We start from the raw sequence: 12,820 nt of genomic DNA on the forward strand, positions 1-12,820 counted from the left end.
AGTGACCTGCTTAAAGGGGAGTGATTGACACTACCTAAAGAATGTCAATTCACTTTCCAGTCTGGAGGATGAATCTTTTCCGTGAAGGCAAGGGTGGGAAAGAGAGAGAAGGGTGCGAGGGGAGAGAAAGAAATGCACAGAAAGAGAAGGAAAAGGTGGGTGCTTATGGGTTTCCTGTCACATCATCTTGTGGCAGTCAGAACTCCCCTTGTCTCTCTTTCCAACATGCACTTAGTACAGTGCCCAGTGCTTAGTACAGTGCCTGGCACAAAGTAATCACTTAACAAATGCCGTAAAAAATGCACACTCAGTATTTCGTTGGCCAATCAGCTCTGAGATGACGAGACTTCAATTACAATTGCTTTGCTTGGGAGAGGAGAGCAAAACAAAGTCAACCATCCTGAGGTAAGTTGCCCTTCTGGAGAAATCAGAACCAGATTTTGCCGTTTAACTCCCCAAATCATCAGGTTTAGCCCTTGCAGGCTGTTACTCCCTGATGGTTCAGCACTATTGACACCTGAAAGAAGGCAGAAACGGGGCAAATGGCATCTGCTTTACGAGCATCAAGATATGCTCTGTTCTATCCCTCCCTGGCAGGGGTCTAATGAAAGGGAGTTAGTATGGATTGCTGATCAAGGACCCGGAAAATGATGGCGCCAGGAGCGTTCTCGTATGAGGGGGAGGGAGGGAGAAATAGGCATCCAACTTGACTGTAATTAGGGGTTAGAAACTGAAATTTCATGAGACTGGGAGGTTGTGTCCCATTTGGTCAGCAAGGGTGGAAAATCAGGAGGTGGCTTAAAACCATGCCACATGCAAGTAAATAGGGTGGTGTTTGGAAACAGAAAAAGCATTGGGTCTCCACCCGACTAGAAGTGAGAGTAACCTGGAGGGAGTCCTGGTGTTTTACCACCCAAAGCAGAGTGTTGTCATTTAATGACAGGAGGCCAAGTGATGACTAACTGGACAAATAAGTGAACCTGGGAAGAGAAGTGGAATAGCAGCCACTCAGCAAGTGGCAGAAGAGCAGAGGGAGGGTTTTCTTTCCCCAGAGTACACATGTGGTGGGATCCATGATGACACATATGAGACTAGGCTATCCTATACACATGGACACAATAAAACTCCCATCTGCTCCAATTTCTGCCTCCCCTTCCTTCCTTGGACAGAGCTGGAAGGATCTGTTACCATTCCAGAGCTGCTAATGTCCCATCTGGATGGTGAGGTCTCTAATCTGAAGCTTTTTGTTATTTAGAGGAGGGAGAGGAAAAGGGAAAAAAAAATGGTCCCTTCATTCTCTCCCAACCTCATGACATTCCCATCAAGTAAGAGCAGCCCGTTGTTGGGTAGGGATTGTTCTATCTGTTGCTGAATTGTACTTTCCAGGTGCTTAGCTCAGTGTTCTGCACACAGTAAGCGCTCAATAAATATGATTGAATGAATAGTAATAATTATTACGGCATTTATGCAGTGCTTACTACATGTCAAGCACTGTTCTAAATGCTGGGGTAGATAGAAGTTAATCAGGTCGGATACCGTCCCTGTGCCACTTGGGGCTCACAGTGTAAGTAGGAGGGAGGACAGGAATTGAATCCCAATTTTACAGATGGGGAAACTGAGGCACAGAGAAGTGAAGTGGCTTGTTTAAGGTCACACAGCCGACAAACGGCAGAGCGGGTTTAGAACCTAGATCCTCTAACCCCCAACCCGAGATCTTTTCTCTAGTCTACTCTGCTTCCCAGTGTACTATTAACCCCATTAATTTATTCTCTGTTGACGGCACTACCATCCTTCCCGTCTCACAAGCCCGCAACCTTGGTGTCATCCTCGACTCCGCTCTCTCATTCACCCCTCACATCCAAGCCGTCACCAAAACCTGCCGGTCTCAGCTCCGCAACATTGCCAAGATCCGCCCTTTCCTCTCCATCCAAACCGCTACCCTACTAATTCAAGCTCTCATCCTATCCCGTCTGGACTACTGCACTAGCCTTCTCTCTGATCTCCCATCCTCGTGTCTCTCTCCACTTCAATCCATACTTCATGCTGCTGCCCGGATTATCTTTGTCCAGAAACGCTCTGGACATATTACTCCCCTCCTCAAAAACCTCCAATGGCTACCGATCAATCTGCGCATCAGGCAGAAACTCCTCACCCTCGGCTTCAAGGCTCTCCATCACCTCGCCCCCTCCTACCTCACCTCCCTTCTCTCCTTCTACTGCCCAGCCCGCACCCTCCGCTCCTCCACCACTAATCTCCTCACTGTACCTCGCTCTCGCCTGTCCCGCCATCGACCCCCGGCCCACGTCATCCCCCGGGCCTGGAATGCCCTCCCTCTGCCCATCCGCCAAGCTAGCTCTCTTCCTCCCTTCAAGGCCCTGCTGAGAGCTCACCTCCTCCAGGAGGCCTTCCCAGACTGAGCCCCTTCTTTCCTCTCCCCCTCGTCCCCCTCTCCATCCCCCCGTCTTACCTCCTTCCCTTCCCCACAGCACCTGTATATATGTATATATGGTTGTACATATTTATTACTCTATTTATTTATTTATTTATTTATTTTACTTGTACATTTCTATCCTACTTATTTTGTTGGTATGTTTGGTTCTGTTCTCTGTCTCCCCCTTTTAGACTGTGAGCCCACTGTTGGGTAGGGACTGTCTCTATGTGATGCCAATTTGTACTTCCCAAGCGCTTAGTACAGTGCTCTGCACATAGTAAGCGCTCAATAAATACGATTGATTGATTGATTGATTTAGGGGAAACTGGGGCTTGGGAAGACTAAGGAACTGACCTAGTGATGGTGGCACACAAGTCAGCATGCAGAGACATTTGCTCTCCAGTTGATATCCTTCCTGCTAAACCTCCTGGTATTGCTCACGTATGGGCCTTTTGTTGACAAAGATAGCTTTTTGGGTGATGGAGAATTGCAGTCACCCCTCATGGTTTGCTAGACCAAAGATCAAGACTCAGTGGAAACAACATATCTTACCTGCCTTCTCTGAGACTGAATCCCATGTGGGCTGAATATGAGGGAGCCAGAAGCAGCCCACATAACCTTCTGAGGTAACGGCCAGTCCACACTCCTGTCTCCCTGTTCCTAGGGATCTGCAGCCGTTCAGAAGCCAACTCGGGATTAGGTTGGCAGCGATTCTCGGGCACTCGATCTGCCATCTGCAGGATTTGGGCTTCCCTGCCTGCCTTTTCATGACTCTGCAGCCCTCCTACTGCTCCCCCCCCCCAACCCCCTCCCCTTAACACACATACCACCCCCAGCAGCCAAGAAGCGTATTTAAGTCCATCAGGGAGCTGGGACATGAGACACATGTTTGTGGGAATGCACATGTGCTGGCGAACCGCATGGCGCTGGCACCCTGCAGAAAATAAATCACAATGAATCTGCTTCACTCCAGTGACATGATGAGGCAAGCTCATCGAGGAGGATGACGGGTAAATATTTTTCTTCCTTTCTCTCTGAAAGAATAAGTGGCATTCATGGGCCTCTGCTGCTGTGGAAAGGGAGAACTGTCAGGCTGTTGTCCCAGACCCCAAGCCATTGTCTGACTCATTAAAATGATCAAAGTGGAAAGTCAGCCTTGCAGCAGCTGGGGGTAAATTCATGCATGGGCCAAAAAGCTGTGGCCTAGGCCTTACTTCAGGATGAAGTCCAGTTCCCAGGGAAGGACCCATGGGCTGATTCATATTCTAAGAGAAGTAGCATGGCTACTTCAGAAGGACCTAGGTTCTAATTCCGGCTCCACCATGTGCCTGCTTTGTGATCTTGGGCAAGTCACTTGACTTCTCTGGGCCTCAGTTACCTCATCTGGAAAATGGAGATACAGACTCTGAGCCCCTTGTGGGACAGGGACTTTGTCCAACCCAATTACCTTGTATCTGCCCCACCGTTTAGTACGGTGCCTGGTACATGTAAGCCCTTAACAAATCCTGTGATTATTATTATTGTTATTATTGCATCATCATTTCTGACATTTGTTAAGCACCTAGTGTCTGCTCTCACTGTACTAAGCTTGGGGAAAGGTATTACATTTCTCTATATTTAGTATTCACTATTCCGTATTCAGTCATCGTCCCTGTCCCACATTGGGCTCAGAGTCTAGAGAGGGGGAAATTGATGGCAAGCCCCATGAGAAACAATAGTGGGGCAAAAACAGCATTACACAGATGTTATATCTCTGTGTGTGTGTGTATAAATGTGTACATAAAAATACATAGTTGCCTTTCATGCTCAAAGACACCCCTGATAGTGAAGTTAAATATCTCACCATTTTAATCAATCAGTCAATGGTATTTATTGAACACTTACATGCAGAGCACTGTAGTATTTGATATTCACCCCATCCTCAACTCCACAGCACTTAATGTACATGTCCATCATTTATTTTAATGCCTGTCTCCACTGCTAGATTGTAAGCTCATTGAGGGCAGGGAATGTGCCTATTCATTCTGTATCGTACTCTCCCAAGCGTTTAGTACACTGTTTTGCACACAGTAATCAATAAATCTCATTGATTGACTAATTACTGAGGGTGGCTATTGGGTTGACACAGTGTGTCCTGGTTGGATTTAATGGGAGAATATTCACTGGAGATGTTTTGAGGAGGACCTTGAAGAGGAGGAGAGCTATGGTCTGGAAAATCTGAAGGAGAAGAGAGCCTCAAGGAGGGGGAAGGGTGGGAACAAAGAGTTGAAGGAGGAGAGTTGAGAGTGAGAAAGTTAGCTTGAGAGAAATGGAGAGCACAGGCTGAGAAGGACCTTGTAAGAACGAGCTGGTGGAGGGCCTTGAAGCCAATCATCAGCAGTTTCTGTTTAACACGGAGAGAAATGAGTAACCATTGGTGGTTTTTGAGGAGTGGAGAGATGTGTGCCAAATAACACTTTTAAAAAGATGGTCTGGGCAAGCAGAGTGTAGTATAGATAGAAGAGGGGAAGGTTTGGAGGCAGGGAGGTCAGTGAGGAGGCTGATGTGGTAGCCTAGTCAGGGAATGGCAAGAGCTAGAACCAAGGTGGTGGCCATTTGGGTGGAGAGGAAGGAGTTAATCTGGGAAATATTGTTGAGGGAAAGTAGGCGGGATTTATGACCGACTGTCCATCACTCTCTTCTCCTTGGAACACCATCAGACCTTGGTTTTGCCAGCACCGTAGTCACCTGGTTCTCCACCTACCTATCTAGCCACTTCTCCCTTTCATTTGCTGGTTCCCCTTCAACCTTTCATCACCCATCTGTGGCTCCATTCTGGGACCCTTTCTTTTCTTAATCTACACTTATATTTAGGGTGCTCATCCACTCACACAGCTTCAGCTACCACTTCTTCAGAGAGGCTTCCTCTCTCTGTCCAGAGGAACATCTGTTTGGAGTGTGTGGAAGTGTGGGCAAACTTAATGAAAAAATGTCTGTGTCCCTTTAAAGGGAACAGCCCGCTTCCTGGGTACCTCCAGCTCGAGCCCATTCTCTATTTTATAAGTAGAGCCATTATTTTAAAATGTGCTGTTTTATTAAATGTGCACTGCTGATTCTTCATATCCCACTGATTTATAATAGCAATCACGAAATGGAAGCTGTGCTCAGAATTCCATAAATGCTCCTAGCCCTGTCGTGTGCTAATGGAATACAAAGCACGCCTCTGAGTTCTCTATCATTCAAATCGTTGCCGAGCTCTGGAGGAAGTACCTGGAAGGGCCCCCGGTCAAAGGGGGATTGAATCACTGAGGAGCAGTGGAAACTAGAAACTCAGATGGAGCAAAAGCCCTTGAAGCTCTCATGGAAATTAAATGTGGGGACCTGAGCATTTCTTGTTGCACAGACCAGTCTCAGGTTTCTGGTTCCCACATGCAAACATTGAACTGCATTCAAGGGTTGTCACATCCTCTGGTGCTGCTGGTGGGGCATATTTGTACCCGGAGACCACTGCCTGTAGAAACCTTATTGCCAGGAATCAGGCATTACGTGAAACACATAGATGATGATAATAATGATTATGGTATTTGTTAAGTGCTTACTATGTGCCAAGCACTGTCTAAGCGCTGGGGTAGATACGAGGTAATCAAATGGGACACTTTCCAGCATGGGGCTCACAGTTGTAATCTCCATTTTACAGATGAAGTAACAGAAGTGAAGTCACTTACCCAAGGTCACACAGCAGACAAGTGGAGTCAGGATTAGAACCCACATCCTCTGACTCCCAAGTCACTAGACCCTGCTGCTTCTGTAGATCTCTGGCCTTCATATTAGAAGGTGCCACCTATGGGTGTGCGCGTGGCTGAAGAAGGTAATGGGGAACTGACAGTTCTAACCACACTGTACACACCTAAAACTTTGCCCTTTGTTATGCTGTCCTGTTTGTTCTTTGTGGCACTTGGTGCTATTTTAGCTTTTGCCTCTGTCACACGATCCTCCCAAAGCTTCTGCTCAAAAACAGCCACTCCTCTCTGGATTGCAGTGCCTCATTCTGGCCTGTCTGCTGCAGTTGTCTCGCAGTTTTCAGCTGGGATGCCGCTGTCTCTAAGATGCATTTTACCAATCCCCTCCGCTTTTGGCTGCCCCTTTTCAGCTCACCAGATGCTAGCTTATTTGGTTATCCTGCTGTCCTCTGTTCTCTTCACATGCTCCACCCAGCAAAGCTTTTTTGACATGAGTTTTGCTTCAGTCAAACAATCCATCAAGAGTTTTTAGTAAGCACTTATTCTATAAAGATCACTGTTCTTGCTAGGAGAATGATCTTGTTCCGGGACTCACGTCTGTATGCCCTAAACACTTTGAAACTCACCGCACCCCCACCTCCAGGTACTCATCCTTATACTACATTGCTTCCCCTACCTGTCGTTTATTTTAACATCTGGGTCCCCTGCTAGACCGTAAGCTCCTTGAGGGCAGGGATTGTGTCTAACTAACTCTACCGTATTGGACTCTCCCAAGACCTTAGTACAGTGCTGGGCACAGTAAGCGCTCAATACCACTGATCGATGATTCATTTGACCTCTTTGTGTAAGGTGCTTTCTTGCCAATTGATGGTGCATATGGAATATGGGACAATTGACAGACCTGCTTGGTGAAATGTTGCATCTGGGAGGAGTCAGGGCTTCTCCGCTGTAGAGAAAGTTGGACAGTGTTGCAACTCTGCCAGCTTTGGTCTGAACCTTGATACGACGGTGCCACCACGCTCTGCCTGCGTGGAATGAGTAGAATTAGTTTCTATTTCCTTGTGTATTGTCCCATCATTGGCCAGTGTTCTGCCTCATGAATGGAATTCTGTGACAGTATTTATTAACAATAATAATCATAATTTGTGGTATTTAAGCACCAAGCACTGTACTAAGTATTGGGGTGGGTGCAGTATATGCAGATCAGTCACAGCCCCTTTCCCACATGAAATGCAGTCTAAGAAGGAGGGAAAGCAGGCATTGAAAACTCATTTTATAGATGAGGAAACTGAGGCACAGAAATGTTTAGTGACTTGCCCAAGATCATAAAGCAGGTGAGGGGCAGAGCCGGGATTAGAACCCAGGCCCTCTGACTCCCAAGCCCAGCTCTTCCCACCAGGCCACACTGCTTCTGTGTCACCAATAAAGCTCTTTGTTCGTGGGGAGGATCTCCCCTGAGGCAGGCTGATACATTGCCTGGGATTTTCTTCAGATTTCTCGTCAGTCCCGAATGCTTGCCTGATTCTGCAAAGCAGTTCACGGTCAGTCAGTAAGTGGTATTTGTTGAGTAATTACTGTGGGCAAAGAACACTGTACTTGGGAAGGTGCAATATAATAGGATTGGTAGACATGATCACTGCCCACAAGGAGCTTACAGCCTGTGGGAAGAGATAAGCATTAAAATCAATGAACAGATAGGGAGAAAAATAGAGTAAAAGGGTGCTTACATAAGTTCTGAATAGCCGGGGTGTTCTCAAAAGTGTTTAAGGGGTACGTGGCCTCGTGGATAAGAGCCTGGGCCTGGGAGTCAGAAGGACCTGGGTTCTAATCCCGGCTCCACCACGTGTCTGCCGTGTGCCCTTTGGTGAGTCACGACCTCTCTGTGCCTGTTACCTCATCTGTAAAATGAGGATTAATACTGTGAGCCCCATCTGGGACATGGACTGTGTCCAACCTACTTACTCTGTATGTACCCCAGCACTTAGAACAGTGCCTGACACATAGTAAGCACTTAACAAATACCAACCATAAAAAGGTGGGCGGGGGGGGGGGGGGGATAGGGGAAACGAGGGCTTAGGGAAGGCTTGTTGGGGGAGATGTGATTTTAGGTGGGTTCTGAAGCAGGCAGGGGAGAGCAGCGGACTGTCGGATACGAAGAGAGAAGGAGTTCCAGGCCAGAGGGAGATTGTGGGCAAGGGGTTGGCGACGAGATAGATGAGAATGAGGTACAGTGAGTAGGTTGACAATCATCTGCTTGTAATCTGGGCGTGTGCCTCTGGGGCACAGTCATCCATGTACAGCCCCTCATACCTTCTGGCATGGCTACATAGAATAAATTGAACGGGATTGGTAGCAGGGAATGAATCAGAAACAGAACCCTCATCTCTAAGTGACCCGCTAAGCCACTGGGGGACAGTCTCTGAATCTTGATGAACGTCTCATGTCAGCTGAATGTACTAAGCGGCGTGTGAGTCCGGATCTAGTGATGGTGTCAGGTGCTTTTCATTCGTTCGTTCAATAGTATCATATCCCCTATAGTGTTCATAGCCCCTATGCCACCCTGTGGTCTAAATTCACATTGCAATCATGGAAGAGTTCTCTCAGTGGTATTCTTCAGGAACCAAGGATTCAGGCTAGACCCTTGCCTAGCATTGGAGAGTAATGTGATGCCCTGATGATTTATCCAGTCTGTTCTTTCACCTTACTTCCTGGAGATGTTGATGACGGTGGAATCGTTGAGATCATGTGGCATCTCTCTGGTGTCTCCCTGTGTTGCAGAAGAGCTTGTGTACGTGTTTGAGCGGGTCCAGGTGCTTTGCTATCTTTCATGGCTGGGACTGCTGCGGTGACTTTCTCCAGAGTTGGGACAAAGCACTATGTCTTTGCATGTTGCCAGGTGGTCGGTTCTTTGGAGGGCCTCTTCTTCGCTAGGGGCAGGTGCGTTAGGAAGAATACTGAAGTGTGCTCGCTATCCCGTCAGCATTCCCGCCTCGTCTGTGATGAGGCTGGAGCCGTCTTCACTCCTCTGAGGGGTGTTGCGATAGTGGGTACAGTGACATACATGCGGAGTGGAGAGAGCACACATCTGGGTTCTCATCCCAGCTTCACCACATGTCTGCTGTGTGCCTTTTGGCAAGTCACTGAGCTTCTCTGTGCCTCAGTTCCCTCATCTGTAAAATGGGGATGAAGACTGTGAGCCCTATGTGGGACAGGGAGTGTGTTCGACCGGATTATCTTGTATCTTTCCTAGTGCTTAGAACAGTAGTTGGCACATAGTAAGTGCTTAACACATGAACAAGATGGAAGTTTTTGAGCTTGGTTGTTTTCTGAGCAATCCAGTCCCAATAGTTAGCATCTGCATTATTTGAAGGCTAGTTGTGCAGTAGAATCCATTATTCCTGAGAGGTTCTGGACGGAGAAACTCTTGTGGGAATGACTTCTTGAATTTTGCCTTTCTCACACCCAAGGAAAGGTGCCATCTCAAGGCCTTACTCCCAATTCCTCACTACCCTTGACTGTAAAACACCTGGGTATTAACCGATTACACAGATTGTATCTATTCTTGTCTTTTATTTGCTTCTGGTTTCCTTCCTACAAGTTCATTCAGTCTAACCTTGGCTGTCAAGAGTGCCTCTGCCTTCCTATCATCTGCCTCACGTCATGAACTTCCTACCCAGTTTCCAATCCCTTTATGAAAACACACTGCTTTTCCCTGGCCTACTCTTATGTAATTTAATCCTGCTCAGCCTTTTCAGGTGCAGTGTGAGTAAAAGATACTATGACAGAAAATAGTCCGGTTTTGGGCTGATGCTTTGGGGGCATTTCAGTGGGAAAAGCAGTTCCTGAACTTCATGTGGGTCTGGGCAGGCCTTCTTTTGTTTCCTAATATTTGAATGAATTATTGTAATGCAATTTGCAAGGCTAGAATTATATTTTCTGGAGTATTATCTGGGGTTCCTACATGTGTGCATGTTATATTGACAGCGTTCCCATAATAATCAGGAAGGAGGAAGCCATTGGGTAGAAATGAGTCCTTCACAAAGTGTAGGTTGAGCAGGCCACCGCTGAAAATGATGATTCTCTTAAGCCGCTTGGGCCGGTTGTCAAGACATCCAAAGTGAGTTGTTCGTTATCAAAGATGAAGTAGACTCAGGTAGCCCTGACGCTGTATCATACCTTACTTCAGAGTCACCTCAGTTAACTCCAGAATCTCATCCCTTTAGCACTCAGATCCTGACTGAGGAGAGCCGAGGGGTTTTTGTGTGTGTGTGTTTGTGGAAGAGCTTCTTGGTCTTTTGCCACCATCAAGTTCTGGATCACGGGAGGCTCAGTCCCAGAATCAGCTGGCCTGGGGCACTGAAGCAGGAAATCTGTCGGGAGGTCATGGGGATCCCTAGTTGAGAGTTACGTGGACCCATCCCCAACCAGTCCTATCCTTCCCTTCTCCAGTCCAAACTCAGGCAGCCCCTGACATTTCGGCATCTAGCCTGTCCAAGCCCCCAAATTTTCAGATTTGTCCAGCACCGAGTCACCTTTTCAAAGGGTCCTTGGCTCCTCAGAATGCCCTTGGAGAACTCATTCACACTCGTGGCTTCAGCTACCGCCTCTATGCGGATGATTCCCAATTCTGCATCTCCAGCCCTGATCTCTCTCCCTCTCTGCAGTCTCGCATTTCCTCCTCCCTTCAAGACATCTCTACTTGGATGTCCTCCCAACACCTCAAACATGTCTAAACAGAACTCCTCATCTTCCTACCCAAACTCTGTCCTTCCCCTGACTTTCTCATCACTGTAGATGGCACCACCATCCTTCCTGCCTCACAAGCCTGTAACCTTGGAGTTAACTTTGACTCCTCTCATTTAATCCACATATTCAGTCCATTACTAAATCCTGTTGGCTTGACCTTCATGACATTACTAAAATCTGCCCTTTCCTCTCCATTCAAACTTCTACCACATTAGTCCAAGCACTTATAATAACTTATTATAATAATAATTATGGTATTTGTTATGCACTTACTATGAGCCAGGCACTGTACTTACCCTATCCCTAGAAGCAGCATGGCTTAGTGGAAAGAACATGTGCTTGGGAGTCAGAGGTTGTGGGTTCTAATCCCAGCTCCGCCACTTGTCAGCTGTGTGACATTGAGCAAGTCACTTAACTTCTCTGTGCCTCAGTTACCTCATCTGTAAAATGGGGATTAAGATTGTGAGCCCCACCTGGGACAACCTGATCACCTTGTATCACCCCCAGCTCTGAGAACAGTGCTTTGCACATAGTAAGCACTTAACAAATACCATTATTATTATTATCCCATCTTGATTACTGGATCAGCCTTCTTGATGACCTCCCTGCCTCCTGTCTCTCCCCATTCCAGTCCATACTTCACTCTGCTACCCTGACCATTTTTCTACAAAAACGTTCAGGCCAAGTTTCTCTGCTCAAGAAACTCCAGTGGTTACCCGTCCACCTCTACACCAAACAGAAACTCCACATCATCTCCTTTAAAGCACTCAATCACCTTTGCCCCCTCCTACTTCACCTCGCTACTCTCCTGCAACCCAGCCCACACATTTCACTCCTCTAATGCCAACCTTCTCACTGTACTTCATTCTCATCTATCTCACCGCTCATCTCCCTCCCTCCTGCCCCTGTCCTGGAAGACCTTCCTTCTTCCTGTCTGATGACAATTACTCCCCCCACTTTCAAAGTCTTATTGAAGGCACATCTCCTCCAAGAGGCCTTCCCTGACTAAGCCCTCCTTTTCTCTTCTCCCACTCCCTTCCTTCTGCATCACCCTGTCTCCCTTTATTCAGCTCCTGTCCCAGCCCTACAACACTTACATATCTGTAATTTTATTTATATTAATGTCTTTCTCCCCCTTTACACTGTAACCTCGTTGTGGGTGGGGAATGTGTCTGTTATATTGTACTTTCCCAAGTGTTTAGTACAGTGACTGACTGGTCTAAGGCTCTACTGCATGTGCAAAATTAGAAATTGAAATTTATATTTTACCCTTATCCCGAAACCTCTTTGCATTTAGCCAGCAAGGGATTCGGGGAGAGTAGTAATAGTATTTATTAAGCACCTGCATACAGAGTACTGTTCTAAGTAAGCACTGGAGAAAAATACATGATCCCTGACACTCCGGGGGCTCACGAGGGAAGAAGCATGCCTTAGTGGATAGAGAACAGGCCTGGGGGTCAGAAGGCCCTGGGCTATAATCCCGGCTCTGCCATTTGTCTGCTGTGTGACCTTGGTCAAGTAACATCGCTTCTTTGTGTCTGTTACCTCATCTGTAAAATGGGGATTAAGACTGTGAGCTCCATGTGAGACATGGACTGTGTCTCACCTGATTAACTTGTACCTACCCCAGTGCTTAGAACAGTCCCTGGCACGTAGTAAAAATGAACAGGTGGAGGAGTTTGGGGGCAGATACATAAGGAAAGATGAAGCCAATAAGCACACAGAAACAGCATGAAAGATGAGACTTGGAGTCCAACAATCCAGTGGTAAAGGGGATCAGCAGGGATTTCTGGCGCATCACAACCAAAGCTTCCCAATGTCCTGAAATTTGTAGAGGCTTTATGCTGCCACATCTAAAATCCCTGGCAGTTCCACAGGCACAGGGCATGTTGGGAGCCGGGCCAGGATCTTGGGGCCGGGGGGA

General features: G+C 47.2%; 1 protein-coding gene across 3 annotated transcripts in view; it reads left to right on the forward strand.

The window, feature by feature from the left end:
- Positions 1-12,820, forward strand: part of MCC (MCC regulator of WNT signaling pathway) — a 359,158-nt gene that overhangs the window by 335,428 nt on the left and 10,910 nt on the right. The gene's annotated exons all lie outside the window — the stretch shown is intronic.

Source organism: Tachyglossus aculeatus, chromosome X4 (genome assembly GCF_015852505.1).
Source record: "Tachyglossus aculeatus isolate mTacAcu1 chromosome X4, mTacAcu1.pri, whole genome shotgun sequence".
NCBI lineage: Eukaryota > Metazoa > Chordata > Mammalia > Monotremata > Tachyglossidae > Tachyglossus > Tachyglossus aculeatus.